Source organism: Muntiacus reevesi, chromosome 1, assembly GCF_963930625.1.
Source record: "Muntiacus reevesi chromosome 1, mMunRee1.1, whole genome shotgun sequence".
NCBI lineage: Eukaryota > Metazoa > Chordata > Mammalia > Artiodactyla > Cervidae > Muntiacus > Muntiacus reevesi.
Window position 1 is genome coordinate 62,646,152 of NC_089249.1, and position 14,824 is coordinate 62,660,975.

Below are 14,824 nucleotides of genomic sequence, written 5' to 3' on the forward strand. Positions count from 1 at the left end.
CTGCTCGGGCCGCATCAGGGTGCCCCGCCGTGTCTCCAGGGGGTAGCTGCGGGCCTGGGTCTCTGAGTTCGGCCCCCGCAGTGCGCTCTGGCCTCCATTCGGCTCTCGGGCTCCGCCCGGCCAGTCGTGGGTGGTGGCCTCTCTGCACATGAGGCAGATCTTCCCCGGGAAGGTGTCAGCCGTGGCTCTGCACCCTCCGCAGGTGCGGCTCGCTCTCAGTGTGGACCGGCTCTGCACCGGTAGCCTTGGTGGGAAGGCTGCCACGTCTGAGGGCGAGGCCGCCCGGGTGCGGGGTGGCGCCGGTGCCCGAGCTGCGCCTGGCAGCTCCCGGGAGCCCGGGGCTCCGGCTGCAGGCCGGTGTGGGTGTGTCCTGAAGGCTGCGTGGTGGGTTGGGAGCAGGTCCAGGTGCCGCTGCTCCGGCCCTGAGCTGGAGCGCTGGCGCGTGTCCCCCACCGTGCTTTCAGACTCTCCTAGGAGACAGCAGGGGTCACAGCACGTCGCCACTGAGCGTCCTTTTCTTCTCAGAAGAGGCAGTCCAGTGGTTTGGACTCACGCTTCAGCACGTTGCCTGCGAAGGCCCAGGTTCAGTCCCCGGTCAGAGACCCAAGGTCCTGTGGGCTGCATGCCACCCACCGCCCCCCCACGGAAGAAGAGAGACACAGAGGCACGTTCTCGCCCCAGCACTACGGCCGTGGAGGGAGTGAGCGGTCATCCTCGTGGCATTTAGCGGCCAAGCCGCAGTCCGATTTCCCCACTCGGGACATTGACTTTTTGAAGAGACTAGGCCAGTTGTCTTGCAGAAATGTCCCTGTGTTCTGGTTCTGTTTGCCATTTTCTGCTTTGCTGTTGACAGTTGGCCCTTGTTGTTACACAGCGGGCAGTTGGGGGCCGCCCTCCGCAGGCTCGGCCGTCTGAGGATAAGTCGCAGCTGGCCCCCGAGGCCCAGCTGCTCCCACCCGCGGGCGCCACCCGCCAGGGACCCTGCGTCTTCAGGTGGCGGTGCTGGGCGTCCTGTGCGCTGCCCTCGGACTGTCCTGTCGGGACGGCCCCCCCTGTCGGGCTGTTCCTCCCCCTGCCTTTCACATGCGTTTCCCTCGCCTGTGACACGCGAGGAAGGCGGGACGCTGCGTCTTCTCCCCTTGTCACCCCTTTCCGGGGGCAGGGGCTGCAGCATCCCCCCTCCGCGGCAGATGTTTTCATTTTTCCTTTGATTCTTTGAGTATCAGTGCAGACTAGCAGATTTATCAGTTACATCGTAGTCCACTGAAATCTCCTCTCTTTGTCGTAGCGCTCAGATTGTCATGGCCGGCTTGTGGGAGCCCCGCAGAGCTGGCTCCTGGCACGTCCTGGCGGCATGTCCGTTCTGCAGCCGTGCTGTCCATTTGCAGAGCTGCAGGCGGCTCCTTCTGTGAGCGCTGTGGTCCCCTCCTGGCAGGAGGGTGTTTAGAAACCAGAGTCCAGGGACCAGGTGCGTTGAGCGTGCTTGTGTGTGACTGCGGCTTTAAGCACTGGTCTCGTGCACAGAGCTAGGAGATAAATTTTTAAAACATCAAGAGTTCATACTGATATTTTCAAAACAAATTTAAAATTATACAGTTTTACTTAATTTGTCTTTTTTTTAATTATATCTTTTTCCTGAAAATTTTGATTCTTAATGGCATTGACATAGTTACATTTTGTTTTGTGCTAAAGTACATATAACACAGGCAAAATGAAAATATTATGTAGCCACTGCTAGTGAAATCACTCAGCAGAGTTTAAGGTGTTTTTTCGTTTTTAGTTCGTATTCTGCTTCAGGTGAATAAAGTCCCTTGGTGAACGTCCTTTGTTTGCGGCATGGTCGCTCATTTGATATGCCTTTAGGTTTCACACTTGAAATTTTCTACATTTTAATGTAAAAGTAACCACACCGCTCAAAAGTCAATATTATATAAAAGATACAATCGGAAAGCTTACTTGCCTTCATATCTCCTCCACTCTTTATAGGCAACCATCTTTATTTCTGCTTTATCCTGCAAAATAAGCGTGTAAGTCGCTTCAGTTGTGTCCGACTCTTTGTGACCCCATGGACTGTAGCCCACCAGGCTCCTCTGTCCATGGGATTCTCCAGGCAAGAGTACTGGAGTGGGTAGCATGCTCTCCTCCAGGGGATTTTCCCGACCCAGGGATCAAACCTGCGTCTCTATGTCTCCTGCATTGGCTGACAGGTTCTTTACCACCAGCACCAACGGAGAAGCGCCCAAACAAGCACTTCACACGTACATTGATACTTGTAACTCACCTTGTTTTCCCTCCTGTCTGTTAAACCATAAAAATGTAACAAGCACTGTTTACCGTGTCTGTCTTGCTTTTTTTCAGTGGTCTGTGTATGTATTGCGCGTCCCCGGTGGCTCAGCTGGTAAAGAATCCTCCCGCGACGCAGGAGACCTGAGTTTGATCCCTGGTTTGGGACAATCCCCTGGAGAAGGGAAGGGCAGCCCACTCCAGTATCCTTGGCTAGAGAATCCCATGGACAGCGGAGCCTGGCGGGCTACAGTGCATGGGGTCGCAACAGTTGGACGAGACTGAAGCACGTGGGATGCACGTATGTATCAGGCCTTACTGGGGGGTGTGAGTGGTTTTGCAGCCTGACTGTGGAACTGCAGCGCCTGACCTGGGACAAGTGTTGCTATCTGTCTGATGAGGTGGTCTTCAGAGTCTGTCCCTGGACATGGGGTTACTGGGCCCTCGGGTGAATGTGACTTGGTAGGGGTCTCCAGGGTCCTCACTGGGGGTGCTGCCAAACTTTGGGGCCTTTCCTCTGATTGGGTGAGATGACTTGAAGTGTTTTCCTTTAATCTGCTGCATCTGCAGCGTGAGGAGTGGAGAAGCATGCGTTATCTGGTCGGGGCCTGCACGAAAGCTGGTCGCTGTGTTAGGAAGCCGCTGAGTCCGCGTGGCCGCTGCAGGGCGGGAGCTGGGGTGCGTGCACGTGGGATCCTGCTCTGACAGGCACTCATGTGTTACAGCAGCCTGGAAGGTGCTTTCTTTAATTCTTAAGATGAAAAATAACTGTATGTTCCCCAAGTCAGAACACACGCCGGGAATTGAGATGGTATTTTTTCCAGCCCATGTAAAGAGCCTCTGATGGGCTGCCTCTGCCTTCAGGGGTTTTGCTGTGGAAGCTGAAACACGTGCAGTCCGTCTTGGCAGACCTGGGCTCTGGATCCATCCTCTCTGCTCCTCTCCTCCCTCCTGTCTCTGGTCAGTTTAGGGGGCTGTGCTCCCTGCTGGGCGGAGCCCCACACTCCTCATCACCAGCTTCAGAGTGACCCTCTGGCTGTCGGGGGTGGGAGGCGGGGGCTGCACGGCCCCGCGCAGGGAGGCCCACCGCGTCTGTCGTAGGAGGAGGCTGTTTCCCCCGCGCCCGTGACCACCGTTTGACAGTCGTGTTGATGATTTCCCTCTGGGCTAGTTCTTACTTGCTGGACATGGAAGCCGTACCGCAGGACAGCTGGTTCTCGCTGCCACCCAGACCCCGTGACCAGGCTGCCCTCACCTTGAAGGCCAGAGGAGCATCTGCAGAGCTCTCGGATGGTGGCCTCCCACCCGTGTAGAATTACCCACAGTGCCTCAGGCACAGAATCCTTCTGCCGTGTGAGAACTAAAGCCAGCATCCATTTGCCTTTCTAAGCACTTGGTACAGAAATAGGAAAAGCAGTAGCTGCTAGAGCCAATGACAGCATTTTTCCTAGAAGCGTCAGGGACTCCCCGCTGGTCCAGTGGTCGGGCTCTGGCTCCACCGCAAGGGGCGTGAGTTTCGTCCCTGCTCAGGGAACTGAGATCCCCGTGCAGCCAAAAGGAAAAAAAGTAGAAACATCACACTTGGGACTTTGAGATAGTGTGTAGAGAACTGGTCCAGCAGTAAAGGAAGACATAAACTGGAAGACAGCGGCCTCCCCGAGAGCCCCGTCCCAGGCGCGTACTGGCGTTACCCCAGGCGCCGGCCCTGGGTCTGGCCTGGGCGGTGGTGGCGTTACCCCAGGCGCCGGCCCTGGGTCTGGCTGGGGTGGTGTTGGCGTTACCAGGCCCTCGGGTCTGGCCGGAGCAGTGCTGGCGTTACCCCGGGCGCCGGCCCTCGGGTATGGCTGGCGTGGTGTTAGCATTACCAGGCCCTGGGTCTGCCCGGGGCGGTGGTGGCGGGCCCCCTCCGGCTGGGGCAGTCCCCGCTGGTGGCACCGTGGCCCTGTGCGTCTTCCCTGCCCTTGGCTTCCTCAGGGTGGGCGGTGGGCTCGGGCTTGCTCTCTGGGGAGACTGCTTCCGGCAGTTGTGTTCCCCCTCGGGAGGCGCCTCGTGTGTGGGCCCCCCGCAGCGCTGCCCCCGGGGTGCGCCCCGTGTGGGCGTTGACGAGCACCCGGTGCGAGGTGGAGCCGTTCGCCTGAGATCCTGCGTCTCTGTTCAGGAGCTGGACGTGGAGTGGGAGCCCGGCCCTGGCTCTCTGGTGCTGTAGCTCATGTAGGGAGCTGAGGGTGGATTTCTCTGTCACTTCTCGAAGTAGTGAATCATTTGCCTTCCATCATCCTCCAGATGTGACCGATGGAGGATTTTATTGGGGAATTAGGCATTAATAGACTTAAACATTTGATGAGTTTTAATGTATAATGCTGACCCTTCTTTACGTTCAGATTATCTCATTTTTGGACGGGGGAGCCCTTCAGGTTGACGCCTGGATCCTTCCCGCACCACCCTTGTCTGCTCTCAGAGGCCCTGGCTCCCTGGTTCCCCAGAGCATCCTCGGCTCATTTCCTGTTCTTCCCGTCCCTGGACCTCGTGGTTCTCAGAAACCCTCGGCTCCTTTAGTGGGCGACGTGTTTGAGAGCTGTGTCTGGAGGTCGCGGGGGTCGCTGCTCTCGGGACTCTGCACCGAGCAGAGCTGGGTGGGTCCCACTCCAGGACTGCGGGAAGCGCACCTCGCCCTCCCGGTCCGCCTCTGCGAGGGCAGGGGGACCGGAGCCCACCTCCCCCGCTCTGCGTGCGGCCCTTTCCTTGCTGAAGGCAGCCCAGTGTCTGCCCAGCGACCTGCACGTCGTCCAGCCCCCTCCCTCGGGCTCAGGGCCAGCGCTGGAGCGCTCTCCCCGGGACCCTCCCTCAGGGCATCCTACCGGAAGATCCCGTGAGCACTCCTGCAGGCTTCTGGGTTGAGGTTTGTTCTCTGGTCGACTTCTCAGGAAGGACTCAAGGAAAGGCGCCTCCTGAATCCTTGCTCGTTGATAATTGTTTCTCCACGTCCTTTGTCTTGAATGTCAGATTGACTGGATGTAAAACGCTTGTCTTGCGTTTTTCCTTGAATATCTTAAACATGTTATTCTGTTGTCTCACAGCATAAAACCTTGCTGTCAGACTCGTGACGGTTTCCTTTCCCTCGCGAGTGACCGTGGTTTTTGCCTGAACGGCCTTCTCAAGTCTGGAGGTTTTCCTAGGCTGTACCCGCGTGCTCACTGTCACGGCGCGTGGTCTCCGCTCCGCGCGGGGCTCTTCCTGTGTGTTCGGTGACTGTGTGTGCTGAACGCCACTCCTGGGTGTGCGGGTCTCTGCTGCTGCACGGGCCTTGCTCCAGTCGCTCTGAGCAGGCGCTGCTCTCATTCTGACATGCAGGCTTCTCGTGCAGAGCGCGTGCTCTGGAGCTCATGGACTCGGGAGTTGCGGTTCCCGGGGTCGGGAGACAGGCTTGGTGGTTCCGGCGCACGGGCTTGGCTGCCCTGTGGCATGTGGAATCTTCCTGGATCGGGGATCAAGCCGGTGTCCCCTGCACAGGCAGGATTCTTCACCACGGAGCCACCGGGGAAGCCCAGCATGCTCCTTCAATTCACCCTTTTATTGCAGAGTTCTCAGTAATCTGTTCTCTTGCCCTGTCCCCCTTTTTGTGGGGAAACACCTTGATTGTACGTGTGTCGGATTTTCTTTACCTAAGCTTTAAGTTGATCAGCTTCTCCTCACTCTTTTTGTGATCTGCTCCCTTCTTTCTCATTAAGCTTTCTCTCCTGAGCTCTTCTCCTGGCCTCAGGCGACCCTCTGCGGGTTTATTTGTTCCTTTGTTGCTTGTGACGTAGTCTTTATTCTAAAATGATGTTTTACTTTTATTTGTATTGTTTCCTGGAATCTGTAATCTCATCTCAGTGTTTTTCTGTCTTAATTTATTTGGTTTTTCTGTAGCTTCTTTTGAAAGAGGTTACTCAATTTCACTTAATCTGTGTTTGTATTTTTCTAGTGCGCTTTCATTATCTATAGAGATGTTTTTTCACTTTCAACACTTTTTCTCTTATTCTTATGTAGGATTTAATCTTAACCCTTTTCTGTTGTTCACTGTATTAGTTTTCTAGCGGTGCTTTAACAAATCATCAGACTTGGTGGTTGAAGACAGCATGCGTTTGGAGGCCAGCGGTCTGAGCTCGGCGCCCTGGGCTTCAGTCACGGTGCTGGCAGGCTTCCGTCCTGGCGGCCCGGCAAAGGCTGGCTCCTCGCCCTTCACTTCAGAGGCCCCTGCGTCCCTGCGTCCCTCCCCCCCATCTTCAAAGCCAGTGATGCTGCATCTCTCACCTTCCACAGTCATATTTTCATGTCTCTCCTCTGCCTCTTCCTTTCACTTTTGAAGACCCATGTGACAGCACTGGGTCTACCCAGATAATCCAGGGTAGTCTTCTCATCATCCTGGATCAGTAACCTTTATTCCATCTGCATCCTCGCTGACAGTTCTCCTTTGCTGTGTAACTTAACGTAGCCGTAGGTCTGAGAATTCAGGCGTGGTCTTGTCTGAGGGCCCTTTATTCTGTCTGCCACACTCATGTTATCAGATACTAGTTGTCTTTACATCTGAGGGGGAGAGGTGACTTAGGAAAACTTCCCCTGACTTCCTGGTGCTTCCTCTTCTGTAGACTTTTGTTGTTGTTTAGTCATTAAGTCGTGTCCGATTCTCTGTGACCCCATGGACTGCAGCATGCCAGGCTTCTCTTTCCTCCATCATCTCCTGCTCAAATTCATGTCCACTGAGTTGGTGATGCCATCCAACCATCTCATTCTCAGCTGCCCCCTTCTCCTCCAGCCCCCAATCTTTCCCAGCACCAGGGTCTTTTCCAGTGAGTCAGCTCTTCACATCACGTGGTCAAAGGATTGGAGCTTCAGCTTCAGCATCAATCCTTCCAAAGAATACTCAGGGTTGATTTCCTTTAGGACTGACTGGTTTGATTGCCTTGCTGTCCAAGGGATTCTCTATAGTCTTCTCCAGCACCACAGGTTGAAAGCATCAGTTCTTCGGTGCTCAGCCTTTTTTATGGTCCAGCTCTCACATCTGTACATGACTACTGGGAAAATCATAGCTTTGACTATACGGACCTTTGTTGGCAAAGTAATGTCTCTGCTTTTTAATACAGAGAGATCACTAACACACAAGGCTTCCCTTATGGCTCAGCTGGTAAAGAGTCCACCTGCAAAAAAAAAAAGAGTCCACCTGCAATGCAGGAGACCCTGGTTTGATCCCTGGGTCAGGAAGATCCGCTGGAGAAGGGATAGGCTACCCACTTCAGTATTCTTGGGTTTCCCTCGCAGCTCAGCTGGTAAAGACTCCGCCTGCAATGCGGGAGACCTGGGTTCAATCCCTGGGTAGGGAAGATCCCCTGGGGAAGGGAAAAGCTACCCACTCCACAGTTCTGGCCTGGACAATTCCATGGACTTTACAGCCCATGGAGTCGCAAAGAGTCGGACATGACTGAGTGACCTTCATTTTCATCACTAAACTGTGGTGGCCTCCACGACTGCATTTCATGTTGTGTGTCTGGGAGGGCTGTAGTTTCCTTTTCTCGTTGCCTTTGACTTTGGTACCCAGCTGACCCTGGCCTCTTACAATGAACTGGAACGTATGCTGCCCTCTTTTCAAAGATTTTGTGGAGTAATGATGGCATTTCTTCTGTAAGTATTTGATAAAATTCACCAGTGGAACCGTCTGGGCCTGCGTTTTTGTTTGTAGAAATTTTTAAGATACTAATTCAATGTCTTTATTTGTCATAGGTCTGTTCTTACTTTCTATTACTTCCTTGAATCACTTTTATTAACTACTTTCTAGAAATTTTTCCATTTCACCTAAGTTGTTGAATTTGTTGGTAGAAAATTGTTCATAGTGCTCTCTTATATTTTGTTCAGCTTCTGAGGACGCAGTGGACATGTTCCCATGTTTTTGCAACCTATGTCTTCTTTTTTGTTGGCTACTCTAGGGATTCGGCAGTTTTGTTGATGTTTTCAAAGAGCCAACTTTCGGCTTCATTGATGTTCTGTATCACTTTTCTGTTTTCTATTTCATTAATATGAAGTCTAATTTTTATTATCTCGTTTTTTCTGTGTTGGTTTTTTTTTTCATTTATTTTTATTATTTGGAGGCTAATTACAATATTGTAGTGGTTCTGTGTTGGTTTTGTTTGCTCTTTTTCTAGATTAGTTTTGTTCTCTTTTCAATGTGGAGGTGAATGCAAACATTGATTTGAGGTATCTCTATTCTGAGTACAGATATTGGAAGCCATAAATGTCTCTCTGAGCACCACTTTAGTTGCATCTCACGTATTTTGGTTTGTTGTGTCTTTATTTTCATTCAGATGAAAATATTTTCTAACTTCTTCTTTCTCTTGTACTTTTTCTTTAACCGAGGATTATTTAGAAGTGTGTTATTATTTCCAAGTATTCATTGATCCCTCAGGTTTCCTTCTGCTGTCTAGTCCCCAAGCTGTATCTGACTCTTCGTGACCCCCCGGGCGGTAGCCCACTGGCTTATAATTCAGCGTCACTGTGGCTGAAGGATGTACTCACGCAGTTTCCGCCTTTTCACTGACTGATGCTCGTTTCCGCGCTCAGCCTGTGGTCTGGCGTGGGGCGTGCTGTGTGCAGTTGGACGGGGCCCCGTGAGGAGCCGCGGGCTCGGGCTGGCCGATGAGCAGCGTTGTCGCGGCATCTGCCCCTCGCTGAGCCCGGCTCCTGCTGTTCCCGCTGACGTCTCTTCAGGCCCCCGATCCTCTGCCAGCTGCGGAGCCTCTGCGAAGGCGGCGTTGCAGTTCAGATCCATCATGCTCACGTCACAGCTGGTTCTCTTTCATCGTTTTTCTCTGTGTGCTGACACTTGGCGAGGCGCTGTCTGCCCTCCTGAAGCTTCTTTATATGCGGTTTCTCTTAGTTCTTTCAGCATGTTATAGTCGCTGACTTAAAGTCTTTGTCTAGTGAGTCTAACCTCTGAACACCCTCAAGGACAGTTTCTTGGTTTGTTTTTCCCGCACAATCCTGGTTTTTTGCACATCTTGTAAGCTTCTTGCTTCAGTTGAAAGCTGGACGTTGTTTGCTGTCCTTGTTGGGGCTTTGTTTCACTTTTGCCGGCTTGCCCCTGGAGTTCCGTCCGGGGCTGGTTTGCGGAGTCTGCACCCCTGTCCGGGTGGACCCTGCAGCCTGCGTGCCCGCCGGTGCCGGTGCAGCGGGCGACTGCTGAGGGTGTCCTTGTGCCGCCGGCAGCGCGCCCGCCGTCTCTGCTGTCCCTGTCCAGGTGTGTGTGTGCCGGGGCCCGCCTTCGCCTTCTGCTTCTCAGGCCGTCAGGTCACCTGCGGCGAGAGATTGGGTCCTGCAAGTCTTTGCTGGGCTTCTCCTGCTGCAGCCGCAGAACTGTCAGAGCCTCTCCCAGCTCCCTCCTCTGCCTGCTGGAGCTGGAGTGGCTCGGGTGTTGCGGAATTCCTGGGAGGGGGCTTTTCAACTGCGGCTCTGAATCAGATGAACTAAACGCCATGCGCTGTGATGGGGGCTTTTCCAGGGACCTGGGATGTGCGCCGGGGTGACCGTGCTGTGGAGAGCGGGCTTTCTGCGGGACGCAGGCCGAGGCTGCCCCTCTGCGGTTCCCGGGGGAGGCAGGCTGGGAGTGAAGTGCAGGGCAGAGCCCCCAGGGTCTCTCCTAAGGCGTGCTCCTCGGCGGCTGCGAGCCGTGGCTTGGCGCGGAGCTGCGAGCGGGGTGGGGTTGACAGCCGCAGGGCAGGTGTGGGGGTCTTCTCCCACCTCTCTGAGCAGGCCGAGGCCTGAGCTTTCCCCTCCCTCCTCTGCCTGCCTCCTGTGTTTGGTCCCTGAGGCACGGTTTAGAGTCTGTTCCCGGCAGTTCCTCCGACGAGGTCTCTGCCCTGCGGGTCGCCCGGGCGGGGGCGGGGGCGCTCCGGCCTCTGGGCCTGCCCTGGCCCGCCGGGCATCGCCGCGGTCGGCGGAGGGATCTGCCGACGCACGCGCCCCGGCTGCCCGTGAGCGGGGTGGCCCTCGCGGCGTCTGTCCCGCTCGCGGGCTGCCTGCTGGGTCCCCCGCGCAGAGCGGACAGCGAGAGGCCGCGTGGGCCGCCTCGGTCAGTCCTGCTGGCGGATGTCTTGGAGCTGAGGAAACCCCTTCCCAGTTTTCTCTCATTGTTGATGTGGTTCATGAGCCTGTGGGTTTGCTCTTCTAGTTCTGTGCTGTGTTACCAACCGGAACATGAACTTAACTGTAGTTCAAATGAATAAAATAGCTACGCTTGAGAGAAAAGTGACCTGGGAAACCCTTGGATGTGGTGCTTCCTTATATGCACTCAAGCCCACACACAGAAATGGATCAGCTCACATCTCTAGTTCTGAAGCTTTTTTCCCTTGGTGGTGTGGGTTTGCATTCTGAAGCTATTTCCTGAATATCATAAATTGAGCAAATGAGCAAATCTTTTGAGCCTAGTGGGAGCCAAATTTCCCGCTGTTAGACAAAAAGTTGCGAATATGGAATGAGGTCAGAGTGCTCCTGTGATGTTGGATTGAAATCGGAGCTATCAGTGTGAATGTGTGGTTTTCATCCACCTGTGCATGTATGTGTCTGTGTGTATGAGTCTTCATTCAGTTCAGTGGCTCAGTCGTGTCCAACTCTTTGCAACCCCATGGACTGCAGCACGCCAGGCCTCCCTGTCGGTCACCAACTCCCAGAGTTTACACAAATTCATGACTGTTGAGTCGGTGATGCCATCCAGCCATCTCATCCTCTGTCATCCCCTTCTCCTGCCTTTAATCTCTCCCAGCATCTCTCTTCCGATGAGTCAGCTCTTCACATCAGGTGGCCAAAGTATTGGAGTTTCAGCTTCAGCATCAGTCCTTCCAATGAACACCCAGGACTGATCTCCTTTAGGAAGGACTGGTTGGATCTCCTTGCAGTCCAAGGGACTCTCAAGTCTTCTCCAACACCACAGTTCAGAAGCATTAATTCTTCGGTGCTCAGCTTTCTTCACAGTCCAACTCTCACATCCATACGTGACTACTGGAAAAACCATAACTTTGACCAGACAGACCTTTGTTGGCAAAGTAATGTCTCTGTTTTTTAATATGCTGTCTAGGTTGGTCATAACTTTTCTTCCAAGGAGCAAGTGTCTTTTAATTTCATGGCTGCAATCACCATCTGCAGTGATTTTGGAGCCCAAAAAATAAAGTCTGTCACTGTTTCCACTCTTTCCCCATTTATTTGCCATGAAGTGATGGAACCAGATGCCATGATCTTAGTTTTCTGAATGTTGAGTTTAAAGCCAACTTGTTCACTCTCCTCTTTCAGTTTCATCAAGAGGCTCTTTAGTTCTTCACTTTCTGCCATAAGGGTGGTGTCATCTGCATACCTGAGGTTATTGATATTTCTCCCAGCAATCTTCATTCCAGCTTGTGCTTCACCCAGCCCAGTGTTTCTCATGATGTACTCTGCATATAAGTTAAATAAGCAGGATGACAATATACAGCCTTCACGTACTCCTTTCCTGATCTGGAACCAGTCTGTTGTTCCATGTCCAGTTCTAACTTGCTTCTTGACCTGCATACAGGTTTCTCAAGAGGCAGATCAGGTGGTCTGGTATTCCCATCTCTTCAAGAATTTTCCACAGTTTATTGTGATCCACACAGTCAAAGGCTTTGGCGTAGTCAATAAAGCAGAAATAGATGTTTTTCTGGAACTCTCCTGCTTTTTCAATGATCCAGAAGATGTTGGCAGTTTGATCTCTGGTTCCTCTGCCTCTTCTAAAACCAGCTTGAACATCTGGAAGCTCATGGTTCACATATTGCTGAAGCCTGGCTTGGAGAATTTCGAGCATTCCTTTACTAGCAGGTGAGATGAGTGCAACTGTGCGGTAGTTTGAGCATTCTTTGGCATTTGCCTTTCTTTGGGACTGGAATGAAAACTGACCTTTTCCAGTCCACTGATGAGTTTTCCAAATTTGCTGGCATATTGAGTGCAGCACTTTCATAGCATCATCCTTTAGGATCTAAAATAGCTTAGCTGGAATTCCATCACCTCCACTAGCTTTGTTCATAGTGATGCTTCCTAAGGCCACTTGACTGCATTCTAGGATGTCTGGCTCTAGGTGAGTGATCACACCATCATGGTTATTGGGGTCATGAAGATCTTTTTTGTACAGTTCTTCTGTGTATTCTTGCCACCTCTTCTTAATATCTTCTGCTTCTGTTAGGTCCATACCATTTCTGTCCTTTATTGAGCCCATCTTTGCATGAAATATTCCCTTGGTATCTCTAATTTTCTTCAAGAGATCTCTAGTCTTTCCCATTCTATTGTTTTCCTCTATTTCTTTGCATTGATTGCTGAGGAAGGCTTTCTTATCTCTCCTTGCTATTCTTTGGAACTCTGCATTCAAATGGGTACATCTTTCCTTTTTCCTTTACCTTTAGCTTCTCTTCTTTTCTCAGCTATTTGTAAGGCCTCCTCAGACAGCCATTTTGCTTTTTTGCATTTCTTTTTCTTGGGGATGGTCTTGATCCTTGTCTCCTGTACAGTGTCACAAACCTCCATCCATAGTTCTCAGGCTCTCTGTCTATCAGATCTAGTCCCTTAAATCTATTTCTCACTTCCACTGTATAGTCAGTAGGGATTTGATTTAGGTCATACCTGAATGGTCTAGTGGTTTTCCCCGCTTTCTTCAATTTAAGTCTGAATTAATAAGGAGTTCATGATCTGAGCCATAGTCAGTTCCTGGTCTTGTTTTTGCTGACTGTATAGAGCTTCTCCATCTTTGGCTGCAAAGAATGTAATCAATCTGATTTTGGTGTTGATCATCTGGTGATGTCCACGTGTAGAGTCTTCTCTTGTGTTGTTGGAAGAAATAAAGCCTTTGCCCCGCTTTATTCTGTATCCAAGGCCAAATTTGCCTGTTACTCCAGGTGTTTCTTGACTTCCTACTTTGGCATTCCAGTCCCCTGTAATGAAAAGAACGTCTCTTTGGGGTGTTAGTTCTAGAAGGGCTTGAAGGTCTTCATAGAACTGTTCCACTTCAGCTCTTCAGCGTTACTGGTCTGGGCATAGGCTTGGATTACCGTGATGTTGAATCGTTTGCCTTGGAAACGAGCAGAGACCGTCTGCCCTTGGGAGCGCGTGGACCGCAGCCTTGTGCGGCTCTGTGCGCCGTCCTCAGCCAGCAGAGGCCCAGCGGGCGCCTGGCCTCCCCGCCGCGCCGCGTGTGTCGCTGTGTGTCTGGGTGCCGCTGAGTCCCCGTGTGGAATCTCTCGGCCACGACGATGTCCTCCTGCCCTTCCTCCAGTGGAAGTCGCCTGGTGACCCACTCTGTGTATAGTTTGGCCGGCAGTGTTTTTATCTCATATTAATTCTTGTAGGAGTATTTTTGCTGAGTATTGAATTCTGGTTTGGCTTTTTTTCCCCCCACAACTCTGAAGACATACTTCTTTTGTCTCCTGGTTTGCATTGCTTCTCTTTAAAAGTCAGTACTATATCTAGTTATTTTTTCTTGAAACAGTTCCTGGGGCTGTTGTTGCAGTGTGTGTTAGAAGGTGAGTATAAGACGCGCATGCCCTCATCACCCAGCTGTAACAGACAGATGCACGGCCATGCCTGTTCTGTGCCCCCACTCGGTTATTTCAAAGCAGATACCAGAAGTCGTATTTCATCTGGACGTTTTCCAGTTAGTGTCTTGGAAAGACGGGATCCTTTAAAAAGGATTCTTTAAAAAGTCTTATCCACAGTATCTTTATACTTTAATAAACTAAGAATTACTTTGTATCAGATGTTAAATCAGTACCTAGGTCTCCCTCCTTGTCTAAGGAATGCTCTTATGTAGTTTGCTAGTTCACACTGGGATTCAAGTAGTTTGTTAAGGAAGCTGCGTTGTTTGTCTGACTGTAGAAGCCCCGCAATCTGGGTTCTGCTGATTTCATCCTCCTGGTGGTATTGAGCCAGGTTCCTCCATTGCCCCTCATTTTTATCTCTCTGCTTTTTCTTATTTTTAGCCCTGTTTTTCCTCGTTAAATCTTGCTTGGGGTTTGTGGGCATTCTTGGATCTGCGGTGTGAAGTCTGATCAGAACTGCGCTTTCTTTTCTCAAGTTTCCTTTCCTTCTTCCCTTCCGTGATGGTCATCAGAGCGTGTCTGACGGAGGCGCTGGCTGTCGACGCCTCCTGCGGACCCTGGTCTGTGTCTGCTCCCCGCAGACTCCGCTCCTGCCCCCCGCTGCAGCCACGCGTCTCAGCTCTTTGTGAGTCTCGGTGAGTTGGCCTGTGTCGTATCTTAGGTTCCACGTGTGAGAGTGTCCTGGCATCTGTCCCGCTCTCTGGCTTCACTCAATGTGACCCTTCCAGGTCCATGCGTGTCCCCGTGCTCACAGCCACATCCCTTCCCGCACGCGTGTCTTCTGTGCACCGCCCCCGCCCCTCGGACCCCCAGCGCTCCAGGAGCAGCGGCCGGTTTGCCCCTTGTGCCTCAGACACATTGCTCACCCTCTCCTGCCCTTTTACTTTTGGAGTAAAAGGAGACTCGTCGCACTAAGCCTTCCC

The 14,824-nt window shown here is 52.1% G+C and overlaps 1 protein-coding gene across 9 annotated transcripts in view; it reads left to right on the forward strand.

The window, feature by feature from the left end:
* ZBED4 (zinc finger BED-type containing 4) overlaps positions 1 to 14,824 on the forward strand; it is a 28,584-nt gene that overhangs the window by 3,331 nt on the left and 10,429 nt on the right. For 5 of the 9 annotated variants that reach the window (XM_065945606.1, XM_065945646.1, XM_065945623.1 and 2 more), the window contains one exon: positions 2,359 to 2,584. The exons of 3 other annotated variants lie outside the window; for them this stretch is intronic. The gene's annotated coding sequence lies outside the window, so the exon portion shown is untranslated. Of the gene's footprint in view, positions 1 to 1,288; positions 1,469 to 2,358; positions 2,585 to 14,824 lie in introns of all 9 variants that reach the window. One more of the 9 variants, XM_065945631.1, reaches the window with a different exon arrangement.